The sequence below is a fragment of the Amia ocellicauda genome, chromosome 21 (assembly GCF_036373705.1).
Source record: "Amia ocellicauda isolate fAmiCal2 chromosome 21, fAmiCal2.hap1, whole genome shotgun sequence".
Classification (NCBI taxonomy): domain Eukaryota; kingdom Metazoa; phylum Chordata; class Actinopteri; order Amiiformes; family Amiidae; genus Amia; species Amia ocellicauda.
This window is the reverse complement of record NC_089870.1, coordinates 14,882,478-14,897,939: the sequence shown is the minus strand read 5'-3', so window position 1 is coordinate 14,897,939 and position 15,462 is coordinate 14,882,478. Positions and strand designations below refer to the sequence as shown.

The window sequence follows — 15,462 nt, the reverse complement described above, 5'->3', positions numbered from 1 at the left end:
ATAAATACATTTGTGTTCCTCATTTGTCCATAATTATGTGAATGTTTTAACACAAAAACTTGTTTCTTTGACTCTAGAACTGTATAAACTGAAATCAACAAATATAGGGACACATAATTCCTGCTGCCCCCTCAATCATCTGGGACTACTGCTGGTGACAACTCCTGAGCCAGCCTAACAATCAAGTACAAAAAAAACAACACTGACGCTTTTGACATTTCACACCACTCCTTTTTTTCTGGGGGGGGGAGGAGTAAGAAATCCATACATTCCCTTTGGTAACCTTTAGTAGTTTGCAAATGAAAACAATACAATGCATACTCATGACGGTCATGTTTCAAGGCTTGTCAGATGTCTGCACCCAGAGGATGGCCTTGGGCGTCCTTTGGTGCTGACTCGCTGTCTGCTGGGATGGGGCAGGTGGAGGTCAGGATCCGTCTCCTGCAGGAATGGGTCGAGAAGCTTTTGTTTAAAGCTGGTTCTTTGACCCAGAGAGATGTTATCTGCTGTCGTGCCTATTTTCTGACTGTTTCTTCATTATTTTTAACTGATGGGGCTATCCATCAAGATGGCGAAATGGAGAGAAAAGGACATATGAAAGAGTACTTCTTAGTTGACTTCCCTCTACTCCTCATCTCAAAAAATAAAACCACACCCAGAGGGAGTTTACGGACACTGCAGTATTTTTTTCTCCATCGGATTTCTTAATATTATTTTGCATACAAATCAACTCCTTGCTCCATAAATAACATATAATTATAGTTATGGGTGTTTATCTGTTTTTGCACATTTACATTAAACATAATTACTGTCATTCTACAATATTTTGATTGATACAAAAATAAATTAATCAAAGTATCCATACATCAACATGTATTCTTATGTAAGCCATCTAATAAGAATAATGTCTCTTCTCCAAGGCATTACAACGTGGAGGCAGTCTATTGTCACTATGATATAATGATAATAGCTGAGCACAGAATACAGATGATAACATGGTCTATAAAATGTGCCGTTGACCTCTGCTCTCAAAAACAAGTCTCAATAAAGTTGTTTATAGTGCAGAATGTAACATTAAATTTAAATAAGCAACATTTTAACTCATATCACTTGGGTGAAACATGATATTATGAAGGATAAGATTTTATTTTTATTGCATATCATGTTTTCCTTCATGGATCTTTGGAAACTCATTGCTTCCATTATGAGATTCTCCTGGATGTACCTTGTCACGGTCTGGCAGCACAGCAGAATATATCAATAGCTTTGAAAGACTTCAGCATTCCCTCTTAATATTCCAAATGCCGTATGACATCTGTGTTCTTTCGACCTGCTTGACAGTGGGTGTTGAATGTACAATATGTTTGTTCTCATTACACTTTCGCAAGCATAAATGGATAATATGTTGAATTGATGATGTACACTTTCTCTGTAGAATGGATAACTAAGCAAGGGTGCTCTTTTTCCAACAACACCAACATTACACCTCATTTAATACACTATACTATAAGCAAGACAACTGTTCAAAATGTATTTCATGAGGTGTAATCAAGGTGGCAGCCTCCGTGCTCCTTAAAGACTGCAATCATTTAAAAAATAGCTAGAAGAAAAGTGACGTCTCCTGCCGTAAAGTTTTTTTTCCAGCAGTCAGAAAAGTTGCTTTCTCCAATTCCGTTTGGAGGCACTCACCGTTCCAGTTAATCTCAGAGATGTCAGGAAGCCGAGCAGGCCCTGACATTTTAGAACAGTATTTTGCTTGCTCCACTGTGTTACAGTCCAAGATGTGTGACCTGCAGTTATTGTTTTAGTAGGATGTACGGGCCTCCCTATAGCATTTCATCAATGCAGGCGCCACACTGTGTCCAGAATTTCACAATATGTACAGACGATCATGTTTCCCTGCATAAAGAAAATGACACATGACCTCTTGTGTAATCCATTACCGGTGTGTCCCTGTACTGTTGGGAACATAGTGTACTGTATATACTATTAGTTCCTACAGTGACCTTAGGGTGAACAGTAGCAGGCCGAATAAACCAAAAGAACGTACAATGAAAACAGTTGCTTGTGCTCCTTGGTATATTCGAGACAAATTTAAACTCTGCTGATATGTAAAAATAACATGCTGAGAATCTACTCCATTTTTATATCCAATTAGTACAGCACAGTTAAAATATCCTCTTGTTCTTGCAGCCCACACAGCAGTGATTAGGACAAGTTGCTTTTTGCTCTTCTGTCTCTTTCTCCAGCTAGATTCACCTTTGCATTTCTTTTATTCTCTTTTCAAAAAAAAAAAAAAAGGGGTTTTGGGGGTAAGCAAAATAGTCTAGCAACCCTGAATTTATAGTAGAGCCTAATTATAGGACTACTGCTACCTAGCCTATAAGACAGAATTGTGGGAAGAAAGATTAAGGATAGGTAGCGATGCTTATGCTTGTTTGTTGGACTTTCCCTTTGTTCTGCAAACTATGGTCAAGTCATAAGATATGCTTTCCTAGAAGGCGAATAAGAAAGTGTTCCACAAGCAATCCACAGTGCGATAAAAAATATTGCGGGTAATTGTGCTTTAAAAGTAATTTGGTTACTGAGAGTTGGGGGGAAAGTTTTGCTGAGGTTCTGTTACACTGTACCCAGTTTCTTGTGGCCTACCAAAACACTTCATCATCATTTAAGTTGAGATGAAAGGTTCCTAGTCCCTTTGAAAAGAGCGTGTGAAGAAAAAATGAAATCTATATCTGGAGTAATTGCTGGTGTGATGCTGTAATGGTCAGCTCCCAAGAAGGCCTAACCAGCTAGTTTTAATTGCTCTAACCTCCGCATTTAAAATTGGTTGATTAAGGAACTGGAGCTGAACCATAACCATTAAGACAATTTCTTTTAATACCAGTTGCATGACTTCCAACCTGTTTTTAATTAAAGAAATTGGAATAATTTGACTAGAGGGAATTGGCCAACTGCTGTATTGAGCGGCCTCTCAAGACAATTAAGATCAATGGACCTTAACTGTCCAGTGTCTGGTGGTTGTAAATTGGGGAAAGCTAAATTATTTCCTACACTTAACTCACCTTGTCTTGGAGGATTTAAGAAGCTATTAACCACACTGAATTTGGAGTTAGGGTCGGTACGCAGTTTTCAGCAGTCAGTTGCTGCATTACACACACACACACACACACACACACACACACACACACACACACACCTACAGCACTGGAAAAAAATTAAGAGACCACTTAACATTGATTTCTGAACTTGGAGTGGTCTCTTAGCTGTATATATGTATACATGCAGTAGCCTTCAAATGTTTAGATCCTTAATGAAATGTACCTAAAAGTTGATTTAGGCAAAAAATTGCACCTGCACACTGAATAATACAATAATACAATAAGTACAAAAGTGTTTAAAATAGTATGACTATCAATATTGTATACCTCAATACCATATCTGCCATAAACAGTTTCAAATATATCAAATTCCTTTTTAATTCATACCACATATTTTTTTATTGGATTGAGTTCAGGAGATTGTGATGACCAATGAAGAGCTCCCTTAAAAAAGAAGTAATTGACTCATATGTATATTTAGGATCATTGTTGTGCTGGAAAGTCTACTGTATACACTCACCTAAAGGATTATTAGGAACACCATACTAACAGGTGCTGAAAGCATTCTTTAGAAATGTTGGCCCATATTGATAGGATAGCATCTTGCAGTTGATGGAGATTTGTGGGATGCACATCCAGGGCACGAAGCTCACGTTCCACCACATCCCAAAGATGCTCTATTGTGTTGAGATCTGGTGACTGTGGGGGCCAGTTTAGTACAGTGAACTCATTGTCATGTTCAAGAAACCAATTTGAAATGATTCGACCTTTGTGACATGGTGCATTATCCTGCTGGAAGTAGCCATCAGAGGATGGGTACATGGTGGTCATAAAGGGATGGACATGGTCAGAAACAATGCTCAGGTAGGCCGTGGCATTTAAACGATGCCCAATTGGCACTAAGGGGCCTAAAGTGTGCCAAGAAAACATCCCCCACACCATTACATCACCACCACCAGCCTGCACAGTGGTAACAAGGCATGATGGATCCATGTTCTCATTCTGTTTACGCCAAATTCTGACCATCTGAATGTCTCAACAGAAATCGAGACTCATCAGACCAGGCAACATGTTTCCAGTCTTCAACTGTCCAATTTTGGTGAGCTTGTGCAAAAATGAGTGGTACCCAGTGGGGTCTTCTGCTGTTGTAGCCCATCCGCCTCAAGGTTGTACGTGTTGTGGCTTCACAAATGCTTTGCTGCATACCTCGGTTGTAACGAGTGGTTATTTCAGTCAAAGTTGCTCTTCTATCAGCTTGAATCAGTCGGCCCATTCTCCTCTGACCTCTAGCATCAACAAGGCATTTTCGCCCACAGGACTGCCGCATACTGGATGTTTTTCCCTTTTCATACCATTCTTTGTAAACCCTAGAAATGGTTGTGCGTGAAAATCCCAGTAACTGAGCAGATTGTGAAATACTCAGACCGGCCCGTCTGGCACCAACAGCCATGACACGCTCAAAATTGCTTAAATTACCTTTCTTTCCCATTCAGACATTCAGTTTGGAGTTCAGGAGATTGTCTTGACCAGGACCACACCCCTAAATGCATTGAAGCAACTGCCATGTGATTGGTTGGTTAGATAATTGCATTAATGAGAAATTGAACAGGTGTTCCTAATAATCCTTTAGGTGAGTGTATATACAGCCTTCAGCCACCGAAATCCCATGTACAGTCTGTCAACGACTTTAAGGGAGGTGGGGCTCAGTGGCCATCCCTACACTCCTAACCCGAAGAACTAGAATGTCTCATTCCCCAGTCATCGTGCCCACACGTACTTTACTAATAAACATTGGATCATCATTGTCATTCCCATTTTTTTGGTAAGTAACTTGTTCATTTTCACAGTGGAAGTGCATTAAGTTCACCCTCTGTCAGAGAGCACAGAGCTCAGTGTAATTTAGATAATGTAGAGCTGACACTTTGTGCTAATGAAGCACTTCATCAGCCTGCTTTGCCTTTGTTTGTGTACAGATTACATTTACAAATAAGCCGTACCTTGGTCTGCCAGTTGGACTAAATAGATGTTATCTGCCAAGGTCTCAAAAGCACGTGAGCTGATCTCCACACTTTTGGGAGAGTCCTTTACTTTTTATAAAGTGGAGCATCAGCTAAATAACACAGCGTGCCTAAGAAAGGAAAGTAAAAAAAGACCTTGGTGAGACTGAAAACAGCAACTCCGACATTATTACAGTACTGGTAGGTCTTTTAAAATGAGTCCAACATTCTTGCGATAATGGAGACCTTAGCTGTCTGAAATGCAGTGCAGCTCAACTGTACAATACAGCTTTGCAACGAGAGTCTCGATACTGAGACAAATTAGGTATATGTTCTTTAAAAAAAATATTTTACAAAAACAAAAGTGCATTCATTTGTGAAAAGACAACAAATAAATAAATAAATATCTTTGCATTTGTATGTATCAAAGCGTTTATTGGCATCCTCTTTGGGAGTTTAGTGCTGTTCAGTGGAAGCTACAGCCGTGTTTAAGTATTCTCCCCAGGCGCAGTGAGTGCTTCCTTGGCACAGTGTTTAAAGCAATCAGACACAGACGCTGCCATTGCTCTGACATAAACACATCCCACACAAGTCTCACACATTGAACTGCCTTATGTGTTGCCAAATCGTTTTGACATCATGACGCATTGCATGACCACTTCCTGCACATGTGCATACATTACACAGACCTCACTCTTTTATCATTTAACTTGACTTCTCGGTTTGTAATAATACAGCAGTGTTTTCCAAACATTGTGCCATCAGGCCTGAACAGGTGTGCTACCAAACTACTGCAGTCGCATGTGAAAAAAAAAATCAAAGGACTGATACATTAAAAAGAACCTATGACTTGCAGCAAGAGATTTTAAGTTAAATATCTGTGCCAACATTTTCACTTCATAGAGGGATAAAACAAAAATAATCGTCTGAACACAAAAATAATGTTCAGAGTTGTTATTCTGAATTATGGTACCGCAATGCACCGTTGATGGGCAGAGATCTTACCCTTTACACCTTTGCGTTACATCATTTGGTTACCTGTCATGTTTTAGGACCTAACAGCAGCTGTAATCCCAACCCTAGCCAACAATAAAATGTCAGATCTATACACGGTTCAGTTACATCAGTAGAAAAGCAACCCATAACGAAAGCCTATGTTTACTGGGGACTCTAACTCTCACCCTAGCCTGTAACAAATTAAATTACTCAAAATAATGCTCTGAAAAGAACCTAAATGGGACTGTTAGACCTTCTGTACCTTAATCTGCATCTCTACATAAAACTTAACTAGATCTAATTTTCTAATATTGGATTTAACTTTTTTGTTTTGTTACATTTCTCTCAGACATTCCAGTTAAGAAGGCACTTCAACGTCCTAACGCCTAAATCAAAAAATGTGTATGTGATACTGCATTGCCATTGTCAAATGTTGTCACATCAGGTGTGTCACAGAATTATGAAAGAGACACAGGCGTAACAGCATTTTATGTTAAGTAGGTTTGGCTTAGCCTGGAAGAGGTTGGGGAACACTGCGATAATGTCATAATTAACAGTAACATAATGTCTACTAGCACTACAAGTCTGGTTTCAGAGAGAGAAAATGCGATATTAATACACACAATGAAGAACATTGTGTGAAGTAACTATGCTGAACCTGCCTTTAAAGTTTAATAAAGTGTATCAAGCTGCATTCGACCATAACACCTATAAGAGAAAATCCAATTACAGAATATGAAATGGGTGATGAACCGCCTTAACGGAATATGAAATCTATTCAGCAGCCTTCATTCCTTGAAGCCGTGAATGAAGATGCGCTGGCTGCGATAGACACTGAGCGGCTTCTGGCACTGCTACTATTATCAGGTGATGTACACACAAATCAGATAAACATCTCCTGGCATGAGAAGAGGATGGATTCCTTTATTGAAAGGAGTCGTGCTTAAGAAGAAGGAGGGAGTGTGGAGTAGATCAATCTATTAGAGCACCTCGAACACCACTGCTGTGGAAATCGAAATGGATGTCACCACATTCAAATTAACAGTTGTCAGCATACAGCAGAATAAAATACATTTCACTAAGGCCTTGTCTTTTGTGTTTGAATCCTATTTCATTAATTAGTTTCTGGGAATCATTTGGTTCTTTCCGTTTTTTCTCATCTTAAGAATTTTCAGACCACAAGGCACAGTTTTAAGGGTGATGGATTTGATTTGTAAGTTTGTACCCAATGAGAACTGGGAAGGGAAGCGGTTTTAGTAAAGGTCTCCTATTCCTTGAGTAGGATGCAATGGCACACACTCCAGTTCACCACCCAACACACCGACAAAACACATTTGTTGCTCATAAACATAAGACTTGTTTGCATTTCTGTGGCCAGAGGCAAACACAAATTAGGAGCCAAATGACAAACACATTTCAGGTCTTCATGAGCTCCGCTGAGCCAGTCTGTCATGCACAGGATTTGTGTGATAATAATTATGCAGATTGGACTTGAGGTGTCAAAGGAGAGGTTAACAACCTCAGGCTATTTAAAACAAACAAAGAAACAGGAACACTAATGAACAATGCAATTTCAAAGACGAAGATTTCTCTCTGCTTTCATGTCATAGATAATTCCAATGCCTTTCTGATGGTGGAAAAGGCACTAATGTACATGCACTGACTGTCTTACCTGGGGACATCGAGGAAAAGGAACAGGAACGAGGAACAGTCACACCCTGTTCCCGAAGGTTTTGAAGGCAAGAGTCTGAGCTTGTTCCCTATGAAACCAAGCAGAAAACTGACAAACCAAACACTGAAAAGGAACTACACTATATATAGACAAAACAACATGTTTAACCGTATTTGTTATTACTTGTGAGCAAATTTAAAAAGCCAGATATGAGCTTACATAGTCCAGGTGTGTCTGACTGACTGAGTATCTGTTCTCCATAGCAGCTGGCAAAACTGATGCCTTTCCCTGAGGAGATTACTAATACACATACATTTATTACAGCACAGCACAGGAACATTAATTAAATTCATGGGCCCAAAGGCACCAGTGTCTAAGGAAAATGAATAGCTCTTTTAAAAATGTGTTTTCCAACTGTGTTCAGGAACCAGAGACTGTAGAAAACCAGCTCAGTGTTTGCATTTGGAAGGAAGATCTTTTATTGACAATACTACGTCTATATTGGTGGGTAGTAAATGCAACCCTAGCACATACATATGCATGTGACACCTGTTTCACAAATATACTGTATTAAAAAAAAAAACATTTTAGGTCAGTTGTAGGAAATATGGTTGAAGAATGATTTTTGTTCCCTGAAGCAGTTTTCCTTTGCTTGGGGTTAGCGTGCTGCTGGAAATGAGAAGGAACGGCAGATGCATTTCCTTCGCATTAGTGTCTAAATATCTCCAACCTCTTAATATGATCCCATCCTTCACCTCATATGCATTAGGTGTTTTTCCACTTTGCTTGTATACACCCCTCAGTGAGTTCAGTCACCAAGGGGGAATGTCAAGAAGAAAAAAATAAATCTATACATATTTATGCCTCTAGAAATAACTATGTTTTAATTATATAATTTCAAGAGCAGTATTCAAGGCATATCAGATGTACAAATGGAGCATCATTCTCAAGACTAATTACATCTACAGCAGATCAAAAAGGCAAAGGAAGAAGGCTTCACAGCAGGGAACCATCTATTAATAAGTGGAGAAAAGATGTACTGCTAGCTCTACAGTTTGGCGGTTCATAGCTTCTCCCATATAATGTCATAATCTCGAGTTATCCACATCTACTTCTGCTATCAGTACAACCCTGATTGGGCGAGTGAGACCTCACTGCTCGATAGGGGTTGTCTGGGACATGTGCCATTACCTTCTGCAATGCTCCTCTCCTCTGTCCAAATAATCAGTGGGATCTTAACTGCTGAACTTATTCGGTATTAGCTTCATATTGGGAAGAGGAGATGCTTAAGTTTCCTGTTGAAAGAAAACGTCGCTAGACTGTGCTTATTTGGTCTCTCCGCTCACTCAGCCGAAGAGGGCCACGCTGTCGTTTTCAGGAGTATATTTATTGAACGTCTTATTCTATTTTGCAAAGTTTACTTTAGATTACCTCAGTTGGTGAATAGATTTGTTTATGATTTCACAGTGTTTATTCCAAGGCGACACACAAGGAACTTTAAAGAAACGCAAGTCATTCCCCCCAATGTCTTTCATTTATTAAAATACTTTCAGATGCAGTCAGTAATTGCTTCAGTGGATGCAAGCTGGCCCAGAAGATGACAATGAAGTGCCCGTCTCTGCAGCTAACAATTTCTGACAGCTCTGGCAGTGCAATGACTCTAAAGTAAAGCTTGTGTGATACAGATAGGAGAGAACAGGGCACATCTCCGCCTGCCCGTACACTTGGGCATAACTGTTAATGAACACTAATAATGATGCTGTTAGTAATAATTATTTAAGGTCATGTTTACTGATTCAGGACTGTCTGTGGCTCAAGCACTTCATGAGGAGTTGGTTGCTTTTTAGGGAAATGTGCCAAAAAGAGAAAACTGTCAAAGCATAGCGATAACTCCTTCTTTGTATATTTTTTTTGAAGATCGAGTGAACATGATTTTAAAGAAGTCTTTCTCAACATTTTTTTCTTCAAGTGCTCTTCTTATTCAGCCACCAATGTCTTTTTATGGGAAGTAAAAATATGCACACTTAGCGTACAGATAATAACGATGCCTACCCAGGAGTTGGCTATAGAGAGCACGGCATTGCCAGGATTGCCTGGGCCATGTCAGTGCTCCCTCCTGTGTCTGATGACACTTCCCAGCATGGAAAGAAATGACATGAAACATTTCCAGTGTACAGGAGTATTTCATAGACGTTTTGATCGATGGCTATAGCTTTCACAGAGCTCAGCATTTTGCATATGCATGCAGCTTTAGCTGTCTCTGCTTGTCACTTGGATGAGTGGGTTCAATGTTGTTCTTATACACAGCCCTGTTCGTCTTCTGGTTAAAAAGGGAGGGTGGGAGGGTCTTTATAGCACATACAACCCTGACTGTAAAGGTTAAGGCCAAACCATGGCCGTGAGACCATAGTGCATGCAATGAGAATGTAATAACTGTTGGGTACTTTTCTTCTGTTTGACGAAAAACAAGCTTACAATTGGATTGAGATGGATGTGAAGTTTGAGAAGAACATGACAGTTGAGTTGGAAATACCTGAGATCTTGATCCACTGTGGACAGTGATTGGGCAGGGGTGTGTGTGTGTGTCAGAAAGATTATCAAAGTCCTATATAGCAGTATGGGTGACACAATACTGCCCAGTAAATCTGAAGTGAAAAGTGCAATAGGATCTGTCCAGTAATATTCCAAGTGGCCCTTTTCTTTGCACACCCAAACTGTATGACTGACATGGCAGCCTGGCCACATTGTCCCTGAAGCCTGTAAGTAATGAGCCATCCCTCATGTTGCCAGGTTGATATCTACTTGATATCTCCAAAATGTACTTTGAGAAGACAGTGACTCATCTTACTCAATCGGCGAAGATGGACATTTCCTTCAGACAGGTTTCGCATGACAGAAGTTACATGTGTGTCTCCTTTTAGGTCAGTGATGGGGAACACTTCCTCAATGACTGCTGCAGAGAGCTAGGGTGAGCATTGTCATTAGCTGGTGCGGGGGTGTTTTTTTAAGGAAGGAATTTGCCCTAATAAAATTATGAAACATTAAAGTAGGAGAACATTTTTACCTCAGAAGCATATTTGAATCAGTAAAATCCAGTTAAAATGTTCCTAGCAGTTAACACTTTTGTGACACGTTTTGTGAAGAACATAACAGTTAGGCTAATAATCTTTATATTTTGTAATCAATGTGTATCATCATAGTATAATAAGAAAACTATCAAAATTCCTCTTTTCAGTCCTGCAACACTTTATCTCCATTTCAGTCACAAATTTTCTCCACTGTCCGACATGTTTTGTGTTACGACATCTTATTGTCAACAGCCAATTATCATGTAACATCCTTGAGTCATACAGTGAGCTCCAATTAATGAAAATTCCTTTTGTAGTTGACGTACTTTCAATTACAACTTTTTATTTTTATTTTGAAATGTGCCTGATGTTGCGTTTTAACTTTTACAAATGGCAGATCTTTTCTTGGAGAGACAAGAGCTGCCAGCTCCGATAGAACACATTTTGATATGTATAATTTTTAACAGCAAAATGGTACTGCCTTTGGGTAGCAAAAGTCACCTCGACTTTGTGATAATTCCTTTAGCTTTCAGCTTTAGGCAACATATCCCTCAGGCAGTTTAAAACCGTGGCATTCAAAGGCAGACACTGCTTTAGAATAATTTGTGTATTCTTGTATGAATTCAAACTATTGCGGCAAGTGCCAATGTGGCCTGTGTTCAAGGCACCAGCACTGTAGTTTGAAATACTGTCAAAAGATAGTTAATCGTACCTTCCTAAAATGTCTAGGAGTTTATGATTACCAAACCTCTAAAAAGAAGTACCTTTAACTCATCAACTGAAATCAAACACCCTTACACAGATAACGTATGTTTCCATCAATGTCTTTGGTTCACCTCGTAGTTTGTCATGTGGTGGTTACTTGTGGAATGCAGAAGTGACTGAGAGGGGAGAGCAACTATCCGTCCAAAATTATTTAAAAGAAATTAATAAATAAAAAAAAGCTTCCTTCCAGTCTACCATCAAAGCCATCAAAAAAAAAAATACTTTGTTTATACATTCATTCGATTTATGTCCAAAATAAATATTTTCCATGCATGATATGTCTTTAAAAAAATGCAAAGCTTCAGTATTTTCTGTAAGCGGTGAGGCATACATAGCCGTTAACACAGACTGACAGCACACGTGTGAAGCTGGTTTGAGTGGCGCCATTCTATCCCTGTTTTGGTACCTTTCATCCCTTAATGCTGGAATGAAAGATCTGTCCCCCCACTGGGATCAATGTTTTCAGTCCCAAAGAGCCTTGTCTTTCTCCTTCCTTCTCTCCTCCTTTGATCCTCTCAGATTTGTGTGCGAGCTACACTGGCCTAAAGAGATATCTTTTTGTCTCAAAAGGTTTAAAATTGACTACATATTCACTATCTCCCTTACTGTCACAGAGTTAAAAAAGGGATTTAAGATTCTGTACAAACATGATTCACTGTCATCTCATACAGAGGCTCACTAATCCACCTGACAATGACTCATTCCAGCCATCTTCTTGTGAGAAGCATAGGGGAAAACTGTCAGGCACCTTCCCTTCATACTCACAACACAGCTGCCAAAAGCAATTTCTTCACAGGATATATGGCGAGAGAGATCTAGTGGAGCTAAGCTCTAAGTGAACAAACTGTAAATGCAATCCTTGCACTGGCTCAAACGGAAAAAGGTGGTGTGCTAGGAAACTCTTGAGAAGATCAGGTGCAGGACCCTGATGTCAACCGTTCAATGAATGAACAATTCTGTAGCACTGGTTGTAGACAGCACTAGGGATTTCAGGTTTTTCGAAGCAGCTGAGTTGAGCAAACAACTGACCTGTTAGTTCCAATTAGTTAGTAAAGATTGTTGGTATGTACTGGTATGACCATTTTGAGTTTATAATAAAATATGCAGAGCCAAAGCCCTCCAAGATCAGGGTTGTGGATCTCTTAACTAATGAATGGGCATTGAAGTCAGGGGTTATGGACCTTACCTGGTTCCTCTCACTGATTGTGGTTGTAGAGAAAGGAAGTATGGAAATTAATATTTATTTTTTGTCATTTATTTTCGTTGTGACCTTCCATGTTAGCACCATACTTTACATTTTCACTACTCAGCAGTGCTGTGTTTTTCTGGGATTCGAAGAGGATTCCCTTTGCATTACTCCATCTTGCCCTCTAATTGATATTCTGCACTGTAAAACCCACAATGTCAGGCACACAACGATGTGGGATGGAAGTTCTGCCTAGTTGGCTGTTGCTCAGATAAAACTGTGAAGAATAGATTTGTATAAACAGTGGACTGGAGCCAGAAACATGACTTGCTGGCATAGCTGTAGAGCATTCAAATCAGATATATCAGAAAGAGTATTTTAGACAAGATGAACAGAGATTTCATGTTATTTATGAGAAAAAATTATCTCCTGGAATTCTTAGTGACACACATTTTATTTGTTGGTTTTCGACTGCAGATATTACTTCATGCGTATTTTCTTTCTAGCTGCAGTTATACCAAATAGGAAACTTTTTTCCACTTTTGCTAGTGTGTAGCTTTTTTATTTGTTTATGTGCTGCAGCACCAGTGAGGTCAACTAAAGGCTAATACACAGGGCAAGCAGAATACTCTCAAAGGCCAGAGCAGTGTATTAAAGTATTAGAAGGGAGCTGAGGGGAATTATTCCAATGGCAGTTTACAGGTGTGTTCAGAGATAAGTATATTAAAATTGCCTGGGGGGTGTAAGTTTTGCCATTCAGAGGAAAGGCCAAAGAGAGGGTAATCACAACACCTGGGTTCAATCAGCAAAACAATAGGCATTCTTCGGAAGAATAACGATACTATAAGAACTGCCTGAATCTTTATGTACAATCCATAGCGTGTCATCAGCATGGCTGCCAACTTATTTTTTTATTTCATGCGATTAGAACTGATATGTTTTTACCCCCAAAACACTTTGGAAACTGTACTTACTCTTAGTTCTGACTCCATCTTGTTACACTCGACTATGTCTTGTTATTGGATATGCCTGGTATTAACCTGGAGTAACTTAAACCCTGAATTTTCTAAAGCAATTTACAGACCTGTACTGAATGAAATCAACCAATATCCCCAAATTATGTACATTTTCATTATCCATTCCAGCACTTTAGTCTGGTCCATTGGCTGACTTCATAGTCTAACAGGTAATTTCATTTTGGTTATTTAGATAAACGGAGCTTGAGCACTGGCTCAATATCCCATGTGTTGCAGTGAAATGAAAGTCAATAATGGCCTTTGTGAAAGAGCACTAGGAATTTCCAGCTGCATGCAGTCCCATCAATATCTCACTGCGAAGTTTCGCTAGACTTTGTGAAACATTTCTGGAATCAGGGTAAGTATTAAATGTAGGCATGAGACTGCCTTTATTTGAAAATTAAGATGACAAATTAACAAACAAGCAGAAGAAAAAACTGTTTAATAAGATAGCATTGTTATTCTATAATCATTTTGTATATTTTTTGTCAATGTTGTTTGCAAATTAGTTTATTTGAATGCAGAGATCTGTACTGACTTTGGGCTTATTTACCACACTGTCAGAAAAACAAATGATTACTCCAGTTTAAAAATGAATACCAATCATTTCAAATATTGTTGTCTTATATTCAAATACATGTTTTGCAAGTAAAATACATGATTTAGCATTTCAGTTAGAAAGTTTCTATAGCAACTAAATTCAAATAGTAGATCTGTGACATAAGTTGTGTCCTATCAATTCCTGGTAGTTTAAGTTTCACTGACCTGTTAGTTCTAGTTCAAGTACTTACTATTCAGCCCACATGAACCAAACACTGCTTAGCTGGTGAGATTATCTGATAAGACTATGATAATGCTACTTAATAAGAAATGTTTATCTTAAAGGCATGTCATTTAAGATTATCACTAGAAATCTGAATTTGAAAAGTTTTCTGAATCTCAAATTAACCTTTTCTTAAAAAAGAAACATCCACAAAGGAGTAAATTAGTACCTCGCTGACGACTATGTATGATGTGAGGCTCATCAGACTTTGGTGCAAAGTTTGAACCGCTGCCTCGACTCATTAAAGGGGGAATGCTGTACATAAAGGAAGTCTGGGCATTCTCGCTGGAACCCTGGGAAGAAAACGGCAGCTTTTTCAGCGTACACTCAAACGTGAATGCGTGTGTGTGAGGCAACGAGGGTGCATGGAAGTCTGTGTGTGCTCCTGATAATTTGCGGTAAACTGCTGTGTAATTCTGTCAGGTAGGAATCCGCCTCGTCTGCCGCTGCACTTGTCAACTTGTCTGAATCATCAGAGTAGCCACCAGCCACTGAGGCGGAGAAGCTGTTTATAAGTGGCTTAATTGGTCTGAAAGTAACCCAAGGAAAATTCCCAGGGATAGTCAGAGCAGATATTGAGCCCCTGGTGACGGAGGATTTTGCAGCAGAGTTCTACAAACAGTTATTAGAAAGCCTTTTCCGTTGCTGCAGCTTTTCAAGCGCACAGCCCCAAAACAAATCTCATTCAGCATCACTGCTCAAAGCCAATTTTCCTTGGGGAAGGTACGCAGCTTCTTATGGACATCCAGCCCAGTCCTGGCTAGTACACGTCTCCTTATATATAAAACTGTTATATGCAAACTAAATGCAAACAATAACAGACTGTAAAAAAAATATA

General features: G+C 39.2%; 1 long non-coding RNA gene across 1 annotated transcript in view; it reads right to left on the bottom strand.

Annotated features, from left to right (window-relative positions):
- Positions 1–209: 209 nt before the first annotated feature.
- Positions 210–15,462, bottom strand: part of LOC136717331 (uncharacterized) — a 69,865-nt gene continuing 54,612 nt past the window's right edge. Inside the window, exon 3 of the long non-coding RNA XR_010805219.1 lies at positions 210–441. This is a non-coding gene — a long non-coding RNA (uncharacterized LOC136717331). The remainder of the gene's footprint in view (positions 442–15,462) is intronic.